This window comes from Acomys minous (genome assembly GCF_964271855.1).
Source record: "Acomys minous genome assembly, chromosome: 5".
In the NCBI taxonomy this organism is placed as follows: domain Eukaryota; kingdom Metazoa; phylum Chordata; class Mammalia; order Rodentia; family Muridae; genus Acomys; species Acomys minous.
The window spans coordinates 4,210,594-4,226,171 of NC_140494.1; positions in this window are offsets into that span (position 1 = coordinate 4,210,594).

Genomic DNA, 15,578 nt, shown 5'->3' on the forward strand with positions numbered 1-15,578 from the left:
GTTATTTTATTTTATAGCTAAAGACATAACTTGCATTATGTTTCAGTGAACAATGAGCATCAAACCTTGACAAAATTACCTCATTTCTTTTTATGCTTTCTCAATATAGGCAAATACATTACAAACTCTAATTTATTCTGACCTAGAAATTGCTCTCTAGCATATTTCTGCAAGCCCTGAGTTACAAAAAGAGGAAGTTGTTCAGTATAGAATTTATTTTTCCCAAATCATTGTTTATAGTTGCAAAAGTTAGGATAAAGTAAAACTAGCGGTCCTAGTCAATTGTAGTATAATATTTCCCCCAAATAACTATGCTTTTCAGGACTAATGCCATTCTATATTGATAAGAACAAGTAATTTCATATGACTATGCTAGTAAATGTTGTGAAGTATATGTCCCTGAGACATAAAATTTGATCCCAAATTTGATTTGAGACAAAGTATATAAAAGTGAAAACAGTAACAAGGAAGACCTTTTGTTACACAACAGAACTGAGGGAAGAGAAGAAATGGGAATAAAAGTGTAATTAGGGGTAGTATCAGTTGCTTTTTTTTTTTTAAAGATTTATCAAAATAAATTTTATGTGCGTGCTATGCCTGCTTGTATGTTTGGGCACCACATGCATGCAGTACCCGTGGATGCCAGAAGAGGGCATTGGATCCCCTGGAACCGGATTTATACAGGGTTATGAGCCACCCTGTGGGAGTTAAACTGGGGCTTCTGCAAGAGGAGCCAGTTGTCTTAACCAAGGAGACGTCTCTCCAGCTCCTGAGGTTTTCCTTTAGGAAAAGAATCCGCCTGCTAGTTTCTGTTCAGTAACTATTAGCTTCTGAAATAGAATGTTAGATTAGAACTCATATGTGTTTCTTAGTGCAAAAACACCCAGACTTTCTCTTCCCTATGCTAATAACACTTCATAGGTGAGCAAAGGAAGGCATCAACAATGAACACACCACTTACAACAGTCACAGCAGGTGGGACATGAGTTAGTCATTCTGTTACTGAGGAAAAAAATGACCTTAGGAAAACAACTGAATATACTAAGAGATGGAGAGAGAAGAAGGTGGGATTTTATATGCCATTCTGTAGGGAATAAAGGTCTGACTGTGTGCACCCATAACAGCTTTCAAATAGACATTTTCAGAGTCCTTTTTATTCTGAGATAGCTCTCTAGCCTGGATGGTGCCTGGAGAAACGATGAGCTGACTCCAGCTGGCATTCGGACGTGTCTGACCAGAGATGCCCACACAGCTGATGAGGTAGAGGTAGAAAGGGCAGTAATGGGGCCTGTAAGGACATCACCAATTTCAGGAACCCATTGAACACCTGACTAGGGCATTAAGACGAGCTCCCTGGTGGCCACTTTCCTGTGTTCTCCTCCTTATAAAGACACGCGCTGAAGGCGGGTTTCTTCGGGGTGTTTAGCCCACTATCTTCTCACATGACTGCTCATCCGAATAAAGCAGAAATCAAAGTTTAAATATCTGTCTCTGCTTGTTTTTGTTTGTGGTGACAGATAGCATAACCCTTAGCTTTCCCGTTTGCTAAAGAGCGATTCATCTCTGTTGTAAGGCTCTTTGTTTTAGATGTTTCTGTCACCAACCCCTGGCTCCATTGTTTTTGAGTCCCTAGAATGGAGAACGTTATGGCAGAGGGCATGGTGAACCAAGGTTGTTGGCTTCATGACTACTAGCAAGTACAGAAGTAGAAGACAGGAAGGGTTCACAAACAAGATACAGCCTTCAGGACAAACTCAGTGACCCACTTTATCCAAACTGTTCTCCTCATGCCCTGTTTTCCATGATGTATAAATAATGTTTTCAAATTATTAATCTTGTTGTGTTCACCTATTGATCATTTAAGACACCCCACATAGTCCAATGACTTCTCAAAAGCACCAACAGCTAGAAACAAAATCTTATATCCATTACCTTGTGGTAAAAATATATCCAAACCAAGACTCAACCCATTCAGACAGACATCAGAAGTAGGGCGTGGTGGCACACACCTTTAATCCCAGCACTTGGGAAGCAGAAACAAGCAGATTTCTGTGAGTTCGAGGCCAGTCTGGTCTACAAAGTGAGTTCAAGACAGCCAAGGCTACTTAGAGAAAGTCTGTCTCGGGAGAAAAAAACAGAGAACAGAGCAATGTTTGCCAAACATGGTAAGAGATGCTGTCTAAATTGTGACTGTTCCCAGAGGAGGTTGTAAAGATGCTTTCAGTTTCTTATGCCTTGATTATTAATGGTCATGAGTAAAGTTATAGAAATGTACCCAAGATTGCAAACTTGGCTGTAAGTCTGCCATAGCTATGATATTTTAAAGTTTCTTAAGAAACCCATACTCATTTGAACATAAACAGCTTACAAAGTCCCCTGTCTTGTTCCATCCCCAAATGCACACAAAACCAGCAAAAAGCCACCTGCTAGGAGCCTGTGGCAGACAAAGAACCATCTGCCAATCTTTCTCTACTCAAATCACTCTACCCTTTCTTTCCTCTATCTTTTATGTCCCAAACAAAAGGAAAGCACGTCTTCCTACTGTGGTCTTCAAATTAAGCATCTGTGGATTCCTGACTTCTGAGAGCTAGATGGAGGGTACTCCACCACTGAAATGGGATAATGGTAGTCTTTTCCCCTTAGCACCAAAAATTTAATGGATCACATTTTCTTCACTCAATGCGTTTTCTTTTACAAAATTACCTTAAGTATTTCTTCTCTGCTATCACAATCTTTCCCATGGAACTTTTTCTCAAGAGTGAAATTGGCCAGAAAATAGTAAATTGACAATAGAAAAAAAAAACATATAAACTGTTGACCATGTAGACTATGACAACATTCTTAAGTGGGTAAATATGCTGGTCAGGTAAGAAAAGTTGGTATTGGTATAAAGCTCACAAGGCCAGACGTTCGGAGTACTTTTTATAGTACATAAAGTTCTAATAGTGCTCTAAAGTCTAGTGTCCCAACGAAGTAGCTAAACAGATTTAGAATTTGCCCCTAGAAGACAGCTGTACTCAACGTGTTGAAAGGGGACACAAAAGTAACTATGTGTTCTGGACCCCGAACAGAATATATGTTTCCCTTATTCATTTTACATTATAGTAGTAAACAGCCAAGTTAAGTCCAGGTAAAGAAAGAACGGGTAGCAGTGTAGTCTATGTCTTAGACAATTTTCGATTTATAAAAAATTCCAGGTCATAAACTGACTAAATAATGAATAGTATTTAGATTGTTCTGGCTCCAGTTCTGGTTCAGTGTGAAGGGGCCACAACTGGAATTGGTCCTATTGTTAGCAGAGTCCCAACAGGTAATAACAGAGACGTGTGCATGTGTGAATCTGGCTTCTTGTCCCTCTATCTCTCCTCCTGTAAAGTCACATGACTCAGTTTAAAACCTTCTTCATGCCTTAATATAAGTTTAATTACCCACCAAAGCTAATTGCCAACAGTAAATAGAATTATCAGATTACTAGGTCCTTTGAATTAATCTGCATCTCACAATGGGCACTATGCTTAAATAAATGAATCCTGGGGGGACACATTTGACCTGTCACCAACACAGAGCCGAGTCTTTGTTTAGTCTTTCTTGTGCAGATGGGCAGAGGCCCAGTGGCCAAGAAGCATGGCTTCATGCAGATTTAATATTGAGGGATTTTTTTCTGACAACATCTGTAACTTTTATTACTTTAGAGATTTATTGTATTTCTTATTTTATGCTGGCTTTATTTTACAGATGGAGTGGGGAGACCTGGTGGCACTGAGAGGAAGGACAGCAGGCTACCAAGAAAAGACTTGATACCCTATGAGCATATACAGGGGGAGGAGGTCCCCCTCAGTCACAGTCATAGGGGAGGGGAGAAGGGGAAAATGGGAGGGAGGGAGGAATGAGAAGATACAAGGGAGGGGATAACCATTAAGATGTAACAAGAATAAATTAATAAAATATATTTTAAACACCAAAATATTCTTAACATTTCCCTTATATAAAATGTTTGGTTCTAGAAGTATTGAAGATTTTACATTTTTCTCTAAATTTCTCTAAATATTAGAACATAACTGGGTATGTCATAAGATATCTTAGCAAAGTGTCGTAAATCTAAATGCAAAGTTAATCTATGTTTCATATGTGCCTTATACATAAAATTTAAGTGCGATTTTTACAATATTTTGATGCACCCATTTTTTGACTATGAGGTTCAGGTATAGAATTGTCCACTTACAGTAGTTTTGACATTTCTTCATTTAGAAGTTTCAAATTTTAGAGTATTTCATGTTTGGATGCTTATTTGAGGTATTATTTTGGTTTGAATACAAAACTAGATCAGGAATCTAAAACCTTTTATTATTACTCTAATTTTTTAATCTTTTCCTTACTTTGAACAGGGGTAACTAGTGCATTGTTTTCTTAATTCTTCTTAGGATATTATTTTCTTTTTTAATAAATAAGTTTGCCAAACTCTTTACCCCTGGAGATTTCACAGAATTCCCCTTTTCTCTGAATCTGAAGGACCTGCGCCATTTTCCCAGCTACCAATATGGCAGGCTTCTTTGTTCAAAGCTCATTGGGCTATAATGGTTAGGACAGAGATCTGCACACATGAAAACTAAAGACAGAGAGAACTGAAGGCGTGACCAAACAGCTCAAGGCCTGGTAGAATTTCTTATTACCTTCACAAGCTTTGAGGCTACCTACTATAAGGGAGGGGGGAATTTCCATTTTATAACAATATATATTTACAGATTTAAAAACTGGAAAATAATTGAAGAATAAAAAAAACAGAATTATATAAAAAGACATAACTGAAGAGCAAAAGTCTACTTTATGTTCTTGTTGTTTTCAGCATTTGCCTTAGGTAAGTGAAAAATCAGATAAAATATTGTGCCTAGATGACTTCAAAAGGACAGTCTTTCCTTTTGAGGAGAAATATGGTTCTCAAATCCCCTTGTTGATAGTATCAACATTGGCTGAGCTTGGCATCTTGGTGTTATCAGATAATTTGTGTGCGTTCTCTTCAGAAAGCTAGCCCTAGCCTATATTTCATGTGTCTCAACTGCTCCCATCCATATCTCATCTTGCTATCTAGAGATATGAAAAGAGAATTTAGGAAGTGCTACTGAAAAGTTAAGACCACATCCAACTGAGCCTTTTAGGAACTCTGATGCTTGTTAGGCCAGTGAGAGTATAGAAATCTTCGCCTTCAGTGTGGCAGCATTTAGGTAGGATATTGGGTCATGGTTGTCCCACTGGGTCCACTCAGTACTGGGTCAAATTTGGTGAATGTCATGCCAAGACATTTCAGTCAGATATCACAGATTTTTGTTCTTTTACTTCTTATGGAAACTTTGTAAACTTTTAAGCAATAGTTTCCCTTATTTAGTGGGTTTATAATTTCAAATCATTACCAGTTTTCCCTTGTACACATTATATATAAATGGCAGGTTCAGAAAGAGAGCAAAATCCAAGGTGAAAGTCACAATCTGAGGTTGACCATGAACGCGTACGGACTTCCATGAAAACTTTCTGTGATCTGAGGTGGCTGAGCTTGCCTTTTTGATGTTATCAGATAATTTGTGTGTTTCCTCTTCAGAAAGCTAACTCTAGAATCTCTTATTCCAACCCATACTACCATGCTGGTGAGGACATGCCAGGTGGCTGGTGGTGTGGGGCTCCGGGTAAGCTCGTATGTATGTAAGTCAGCAGGACTGTCTCTACTCCCTGTTGGCCACCTGTCATCCACAACGTCCAGGGTGATTTATGTAGCTGCTCCATGTGTTTCCTATAGGATAAAAAAAACAAACCGAAAAATAGGAAATCTTTTATTAGTCTTTAAATAAATATCAGCTAATGCATTCTCATGTGACCAAGCATCATGGTTTAAATGACCTTCAGAAATTGCTGGATGTCTTCATTTAATGTTGTTAAGATCTGTAGGACTTCATTTCATGACCCTTCAGCACTGTAAAATACTTTCAGACTGTGGATCTACTTGGGGAGGTAAGCAAACGACACAAAAAACATTTCTGTATTGGTTATTTTTCTCATTTTTATGACTAGATACTTGACAAACACAAGTTGAGGAAGGAACGCTTGGCTGTGGCCCACCCTCTGAGGGCACTTGGTGGGGAAGGCATGACAGCAGTGCGGTGAGGAAGCCAGTCGCACTGCTTCCACAGGTCGGAAGCAGAGAGCGAAGAGCACTGGTGCTCACATCATTATTTTAAACTAAGTCCTGGAAAGCAATGTATGGGTTTGGGGTTGAGGCCTCTTTCTGTTGCAAAGAGAAGTTTTCTTGATGAGACATGAAGAAAGACGTTTCTAGACTAGTTTCCAGACAGCTACTCACAACCTTACCATCATGTTTGTGGCTCCCTTGCTCTAATTCTGGCCGTTGGCTTTAGAATGGAAGCCTTCTACACAGCTAAAGCTCCCCTTCATATTTCAGGTGTCACTCCGTATTTTTATGTGTAGACACTAAAACCACTTCTAATCTCATCCTTTATCTAGCCACATAGGGGAGGCTGCCTTAGTGTCCCCATGCCTTCCACTCACAGAGAAATCTCAGAAAAGATATGAGCTTTGTTTCATCACTTTGTTTTGACCTTTAAAAAATTCAAAAGCAATATTAAAACTTAAAGAATAGTAAAATATGCTTCAGAAATTCTACTAATGATTTACATTTTCAAACCATCCTATTTTTAATACTATGCACATCTAATTCAATCATAGCACAATTCTAAAAATTAGTATTTTATAACTGGTAAACACTACCTAGTATACTTAATTCTTTATTTTAAATTGATCACTGTTCCTATTACATCCATTACCCAGTCTTGGCCTTGAGTTATTAAGTGTCTTTGCTATTTAATTTAGATTGGTATTCAGTCTAGAGGAATCTTTTAATTCCTCTCTCTAATGCCCTTTTTTTCCTTTCCCATACTCTGGGACGTATTACTCAAAATTTTTGTATGAGGCTGTTACCATATCTGCACATAGTTGCACTTACCTTTGAGTGCATTCACATTTATGAGCATGTGTGTGGAGGCCAAAAGACAACCTCATCGTCTGGATGGCTATATACTTCCTTTAAAACAGGGTCTCTCATTGGCCCCAAACTCAACAGTTTAAAGTAGATTGCCTTATCAGTGAACCCCAGCAACCAGCTTGTGTCTCCCCAGCACTGGGCTCTCAAACATGTGCTGCCAGGACCTGCATTCTTACGTCGCTTATGGGGAAGGAACTCAGATCTTCATGCTTTCAAGCACTGCTGACTGAGCTTTCTCCACCAAGGACTGAGATACATTTTTTTAAAGTTACATTCCATATATTACTGAGAATGTGGCATTTGGTTTTGTGTGAGTATTTGCCTTATCTTCCATAACATACTGTTTTGCAGTCTCAGCCATGTTGCCAAAACAATGACAGAAAATCATTATTTTATGGCTTAGAAATATTTCATTATGTGAATGCACCAAGTTGTTATTACCCATTCATCTACTGGGGGATGTATAGACTGATTTCTTATTTTGGAAGTAATTTAGTAAATATGTAAATGCCATATTCTGTTCAACATAGTAATGACAACTGTTTCAAACTGAGCTTTCTGGGTATTTAACAACTTCTCCCTATAGATTTTTAGAGGAAATCCCACAGTTTTCCGTAGTTGCTGTGATAATTTATGTTCTGATAACATTAAAGGAAAATTTTCCTTCACCTACAATTTTCCTAGCATTTATCATATCTGCCTGTCAAAATAAATAGCCACAGTAACTAGGGTGAAGTCATATTTCACTGTGATTTTATTTTGCCTTTCTGGTTACTGATTTTTATATTTTTTGTATACCTGTTGGCCACTTGTATACCCTATTTTGAAAAACAGGCTGGATAATTGGCACGGTGCGTAAAGTAACTGTCATGCAAGATGGGCCCCTTAGTTCAGACCCCTATAATCCTGAGTATGGTGATAAGTGCCTGCGATGTCAGCACAAGGAAAGCTGAGGTTTAGCAGAACTATTGAGCTTCATCCTCAATTAGACACCCTTCTCCTAAAATATGGTGGGGAACAATTGAGACAGTCCAACATGGACCTCTGGTTCCCCAGGTGCTCATACACATGGTACACACACCCCACATACATGGGAATATGTGCCACATGCAAACATACCACATGCAAATACACAAGCAAATGTAAAAATAAAACAATTGGTTTAAAAGTGTTTCCCCATTATAAAAGCAAATTATTAATTTGTTGAACCATAGCTCTCAGTAATTAATTCTCTATTGCATGTACTGCTTGCAACAGTTCTGCCATTCTGTAGGTTAATCTCTTCATTCTTTGAGTATTTTTTTTTATTTATGATGCACAGCATTTTTATTTGGTGCAGTCTCATTGGTCAGTGTTCACTTTGTCTCAATTTTACAAATCTTTACAAATCTTGCATGAAATTTCAGCCCAGACCAACAGTCCTGAGGCAGGCTCTAGGTATTTTCTGAAGACACACAGTTTAGAATCCCAGGCTTAAGCTTTTCATCCAGTTTGAGTTGATTTTGAACATGGCTAGAGAATGGAGCCTGATATGATCCCTTGGCATGTGAGTGTTCAGGTGACGCAGCGCTATTCACTCCTCAGATGGAAGAGACTTGTCTGCAAACCTAACTTTCTTTCTGCCCTTTCTATCGCTCTCTATTTTTGTTTTTGTTGTTGCTGCTATTGTTATTGTTGTTGTTGCTGCTGTTGCTGGTTTGTGTGTGTGTGTGTATGTGTGTGTGTGTCTGTGTATGTGTGTGTCTGTGTATGTGTGTGTGTGTGCATGTGTGTGTGTATGTGTGTGTGTGTGTGTTGTTGTTGTTGTTCGCTATGGTTTGGTTACTATCATTTAACATTTTTAGGTCAAATATTCTAATAACTCCAGCATGTTGATTTTGATTATTTGAGTTCTTTTGTGGTTCCATGCAAATGTAGGGGTGCTGTTATTTATGTTTTCCTCTTCCCGTAATAAAGTCAATTGCCATTTTGGTAGCAATTAGGTTAACTCTGTAGGTTGCGTTGGTACCATGGACATCTCATCAGTATGAATCATGTCAATCCATGAACATAGAATATCTTTTCACTATTTGGTTTTCTCTTCAATGTATTTATAACTGTTTGCTAATTTTTGTTGTAGGGCTCTCAACTTTCTAGGTTAAATTTATTCTTAGGCAGTTTTGTTTGTAGTGGCAATTATGAATGGAGTTGCTCTCTTGATTTTCATCTTAGGAATTTAATTATTATTATGTAAAAGCTAGTGATTTTTGTGAATAGATTTTGTGTGCTGCTATTTACTTTGTGTGCACTTTAGTGAGCCCATTCATGTCTTTAAAGAGTTTGCGACACTCTTTAAGTCTGTCTGTTAACATATAATTTTAATAACAACTAAGGACTGCAGACTTCTCTTAGGTCTTTATTTTCTCCTATTTTCTTAATTCCCTGGCTAAGGATTCTATTAATAAATTGAGTAAGAGGGACAAATGTTGACATCCTTTCCTCGTCATGCTAGAAAGATCAACATCAGGTGCTTCTGAAGTCTAAGACTCAGGCTGTGGCTGTCTCCTAAACTATGTTTTTTTTTTTTTCTGTGTCTAAGTGAATTGTTTTTCTATACTGTGTTTTAGGGGTTTTGTTGAAAAGTAATACTGGATTCTATAGCATGTATCTTTGATGTCGGTTGGGATGATCTTCAAGATTTTGGCTTTTATTACCTTCATGCGATGCTTGACATCACTGACTTTATGAGTTTTCTAACTGATTCTCAGGCTAAGTCCTACTTTACTCATAGTTGGAGTTTGCTGTGTGTTGTTGGATTCAATTTGTTTGTATTCTACTGACAAATTTTATGTGTGTTCATCAAGGATATTGATCTGCCTGTTGGCCATTTTGATTGTGATTTTGGATTTATTTTGAGCTTGAGATAATTGGCATTAATACATGAGTAAAGCTGTACTGCCATTGAGGCTCTTGTTGATCTCTTTTACCACCATTTTACATATTCATTATAAAATGCTTTCATATAGTTTGATAAATTTGCATTTCATCACCTTATTTTGTGAGGACTGGAGAGAATGTAATTTTTGTACTGATATTTCTTGTTTCACAAAAGAAAAATACAATTAATTTTTTAAATAAAATGTCTGTGGTCAGCACTCCATAATATAAAATAATTCTATTTCTAGATTAAGAATATTTATACATTAATAGGCAGGTAGGCATGTTATTTATAAATATAGAATTATAACTTAACATCCAATATTACAAACCCTTTGGCCAGAAAAAAATCACAAGCAAAATTTCAGGCATATATTACAAATTATAGCGAAAATTTTAATGCAGTTTTTGCACATCCCACTTAGAAATAATAAGTGTTCCAATCTATTATCTTTTGCTGTTATTTTTTCATGATTGAAAGTTACATCTTTTATACTGAAATGTTATTATAGGACTGTTATAGTTTATTGCCCTAACATGGTGAGTTTCCTTAATTATTATCCTGATATTGAGCAAATTCTGGCTTGAATACCACTTTCTAATAAAGGATGAATCTTGTAATACTCTGCTAGGTTTGATTTTTCTTCTTCATATCCTCCAAGAAAAAAGAAAACCCAAAGTCTTGGTTTTGATCAAATCATAAAGGCAATATAAGAAAATATAACACCAAAGAATCATTTCCATTGTGTAGGGTGTGCCAACGACTTCATCCAGCATAATGATAATGTATGTGTGCATGCAAAGTACTTTTGTTTAATGTAATCTTGATTTCCACTGATATGTGCCATATTTTAGAGTAAGTCTATCTTTATTGATAAGCCAATGGCATCACCTGTTTCTGAAGTACCAATGTTTAATTGTCATAGTTTCCCTCAAAATGTTTTCTGAGGAATAATAACTGAGAATAACTGTGATTTTGAGACAATAGTTTAATTCCTCATTCAGTAGATAAATATGCAGCTTCCCCTAGATAATGAGTTAAAATTATATATTAATTAAAATATTATGATAACATCCTGGATCAAATTTCCAAATTTTCTCATTATTTAAGCTACTAATGTTATCAATGTTTTCATTACAAGAAACACACTAAATAGACGCGACTACATAGTTCTTGATACTACATTTCAATATTTATAGTAAGGAGAGATTGTAAACTTTGAATGTTGCAATGACAATTGCATTATCCATAATTCAACCATGTAGCTAATTTATTAGAGAAAACTAATTCATTAGAGACCAAACATAGCTCATTCAAAATAACTTAATTAGGGGTTAGTAATATTTCACTGTAATTGGTATATAAACACCCCCTGATAAATGTTGACTTTTATCAGTTTGATCACAAGGAAAATTAAGTAGCAAACACTCTTGATTAATAACGTTACTTCCTTCTTTGTATAATTGAAGGAAAGGATTCTGATTGCTTAGTTTTTAGATGAAAATTGAACTTATTCTATAACTTAGGACAGTCATGTGGGTATGTTTTTATTAATATGACTTTAAAAATGACTAAAAACAACTTGGGGAGGATAAGGTATTTTCAGTCTTTTTCAGTCTCAGGTCACATTCTGTCACTTAGGGAACTCAGGACAGGAACTTAAGGCATGACTCTGAAGGCAGGAGGAGGTATAAAAGGCACACACAGAGGGCTGCTGCATCCTGGCTTGCTCCCCTGGCTTGCTCCGCCCACTTTCTAACAGCACTTAGCCCGCTGTCTTTCCGACAGCACCAGGAGTGACAGGGCCCACAGTGAGCTGAACCATCATACGTCCATCATTATTCAAGAAGAGGCGCCATAGACTTGTCCACAGGCCAACCTCGTCGGGGCATTTTGTCATGTGAGGTCTCCTCTTCCTCGCAAAGGAGCTCATGTCGAGCTGAAATAAAACTAACCTGCACAGCGCGTGAGCAAATTACTTTCGGGTTTTGTTTTTCAGCTGTTCTATTTTAATACAAAGAAAAGAGTGTTCCAGGGAGAGAGATGAACTTATATGATAGAGTATGGTTTGAAAATATTGAAAATAGTGCATCCACATGCTTCTTCCTGTATAAGACGAGGCGTCTGCATTGAGAATTTGTGCTGTTCTTTCACGTGTATGCTTCAACTTTGACATTCTATGGAACAGTCCTTCTCAGTTCAGGTTGCGGCCTTTCAGTCTACACCTCTGCTCTGATCCATTCAAGCTAAGCCTGAGTATAGCACTTGATAATCTTCACTTTCTTTTCCTATGGAAACTACTTTATTCCATCTGTGCTTTACTTTTTTTTATCTTTTTAAAAAATTTATTATAATTTATTTAGATTATAATCAGATTGTTATTCCTTCCTTGCATCTTGTTCCACCCTCCCTCCTTTTCCACCCTATTCCCCTCCCCTAGACATCTGACGGAAGAGGACCTCCTCCCCCACATTATGACCACAGCCCAGCAGGGCTCATCTGGATAGCATGCTTCCCCTTCCTCTGTGTGCCCGCCTGGCCTTGCCACCGTGGGGAAGTGATCAAATCAGGGGCACCAGAGTTCATGTCAGACGCAGTTTCCACTGCCCCTCCACAACCTTGGAGAATGAGCTCTCCATTGGCTAGGTCTGAACAGGGGGTCTAGGTTCACTGCGTGTGTTATACTTAGTTGGTGCAAAAGTTAGTGTAGACCCCCTCTAGGTCCAGATCTGCCAGCCTTGGTGGTCTCCCTGTGGAACTCCTGAACCCTCTGTTTCCTTCCATCCCTGTTCTTCCATACCACTGTCAGCACTCCACCCAGAGTCCAGCATCAAGACCCATCGTCTGTCCCTACCACCCACTGAGTGGAGTCTCTCAGAGGACATCTGTGTCAGGCTAATATCCACTTATAACTGAGTATATACCATGTGTGTCTTTCTGGGTCTGGGTTACCTCACTCAGGATGATCATTTCTAGTTCCATCCATTTGCTTGCAAATTTCAGGATCCCTTGTTTTTAGTGGCTGAGAAGCATTCCATTGTGTAAATATACACAGTTTCTTCATCTGAGGGACATCTAGGTTACTTCCAGGTTCTGGCTATTATGAATAAGGCTGCTATGAACATAACTGAGTAAATTCCCTTGTTGTATGGTGGAGCACCTTCTGGGTATATTTCAAGGAGTGGAACAGCTGGGTCCTGAGATAATACTATTCCCAATTTTCTGAGAAAATGCCAGATTGTTTTCCAAAGTGTGTATACAAGTTTGCACTCCCACCAGCAATGGAGGAGTGTTCCCCTTTCCCCACATCCTCACCAGCATGTGCTGTCACTTAAATTTTTGATCTTAGCCATGCTGATGGGTGTAAGGTACTAACTCAGAGCAGAGTGGCTTTGATTTGCATTTCCCTGATGACTAAGGACATTGTGCACGCCTTTAAATGTTTCTTGACCATTCAGTGGTCCTCTGTTGGGGATTTTCTATTTAGTCCTCTACCTCATTTTTACATTGGGTTGTTAAGTTTGGTGATGTTTAATTTTTTGTGTGTTCTTTATATATTTTGGATATTAGCCATTTGTCAGATGTAAGGCTGGTGAAGATCTCCTCGCCAGTCTGTAGGCTGTCACTTTGTTCTGTTACTAGGCTTTACTAGTATACCCTTTCTGTATCATTTTATTATTATTGCTGCTTTAGCCTTATTGCTATTAATTTCAGCCTGATTTGGTCTTTGTTTATTTTTATTTTTCCAGTTTTTTAAAATGAAAAATTAGGTTTATTTACAATCTTTTAACTGCCATTGCTTTGGTTTTGTTTAAAAGTCATATTTCTACACAAAACCTAAGCTTGTGTATTACACAGTTTCATTCATCTCAAAGTATTTTAGAATTAATATATTATTAGGAAAATATTATGTATATATGTAATAAATATGTAGACATGCACATAATATATTTATACATAATATATACATTATGTGTGTGTGAGTTAAAGAGTAACAAAATAGAACCATGCACAGTGGCTCTTACCCATTGTCCCAGCACATAGAAGTCGAAAAGAGGTGGACAGTTATGAATTTGAGTCTAGTTTCTTCAGCATAGTGACTTCAAAGCTTATTTAATCCAGTCAAATACAGTTACAAAGTGATCAGGGATATTAATAGTAAGTATAATTTAAGGCACATGTGGCCAAAATCACGTGCAGAAAACCACTGAATGTGTGGAAGGAAATCCAAGGTTACTCCACTGGAGAGTTAGTCTTCTGTCATCCGAGGAACACTTCTACATTCCTAATAAATCAGGGTTTTCAATTGCAATCTATAGATTCAATAAGATACTACTCAGCTATTAAAAACAAGGAAATATTTAAAATTTCAAGAAAATAAATGGAACTAGGAATGATCATCCTGAATGAGGTAATCCAGACCCAGAAAGGCACGCATGGGATATATTCTCGTATAAGTGCATTTTAGGCCAACATAGATGTCCCCTGAGAGACTCCATTCAGTGGAGGAGTGGCCCCAATGCTGGGACTCAGACTCTGGGTGGAGCACAGGGTAAGGAAGAGCTGGTGGATGGAAAGACCCTGAGGCGTCAGGACTTTTACAAGGAGACCATGAAGGTTGGTAGATCTGGACCTAGGGGTGGCTGCACAAAACTGAAGCCCCAACCAAGGATGATGCATGTAGAAAACTTAGAACTTATTCCCACTTCAGATGTAGCCAATGGACAGCTCAGTCTCCATGGGGGCAGAGGGTAGGGTTGAGTGGAGGGACCTGGGACTGCCTCTAACATGAACTCTGGTACCTGCGATCTGATCACTTCCCCTTACCTGGGAGATCCTGAGCACACAAGGAAGGAGATGCCGGCTACCAAGATGAGACCTGATAGGATGTGGTCAGATGGTGGGGGAGGAGGGACCCCCTGTCAGAGGCCTGGAGGGGAATAAGGCAGAAAAGGGAGGGAGGGTGGGAACAGGAAGATAAGATTAAGGGGATTACAGTTGGGAGGATAACAATTAGGATTTAATATAAATAAGGTATAAAATAATAAATAAATAAAAGGGGAAAACGATCACAACCAGAGCCCAACAAGTTATTTAATACATATGAATTCTAAAAAGAAAAAAGAAAGCTGGATGTGGTGGTGCTTTCCTGGGACTCAGCTCAGAAACAGAAAGCGAGCCGCAACTACGATGTAAGTAAGAGCCCAGGCTGAAGTACACAGTGACTACTACATCAATCAGGTCAATTAATTAATCTTCTCAAACAAAGTGAAAATGATAGCTGATGGCTGTGTATGTACATCAGTGCAAAAAAAAAAATCCTTGACTAGAGTGTATGAAATCATAATCTGCAAAATGAGCGAATGAATGACTGAATGAGTGAAGTCAGTACCTGTGTGAGTGTTTGATGTATGTATCTCTGTGTTTCTCTCTGTGCGCATGCATCCTCCTCACTAGATTGCAGGTTTCTTCATTGTATTCTAATGTATTTACTTATGCATTTATTTCTGCTGTTACTCCAGTACTTAGTATTATACATGGCACATCATCATATCTCGATATCTATTTATTCTTTCAATGAAGGAACTCTATTTTATACAATACCTTTGTTATATG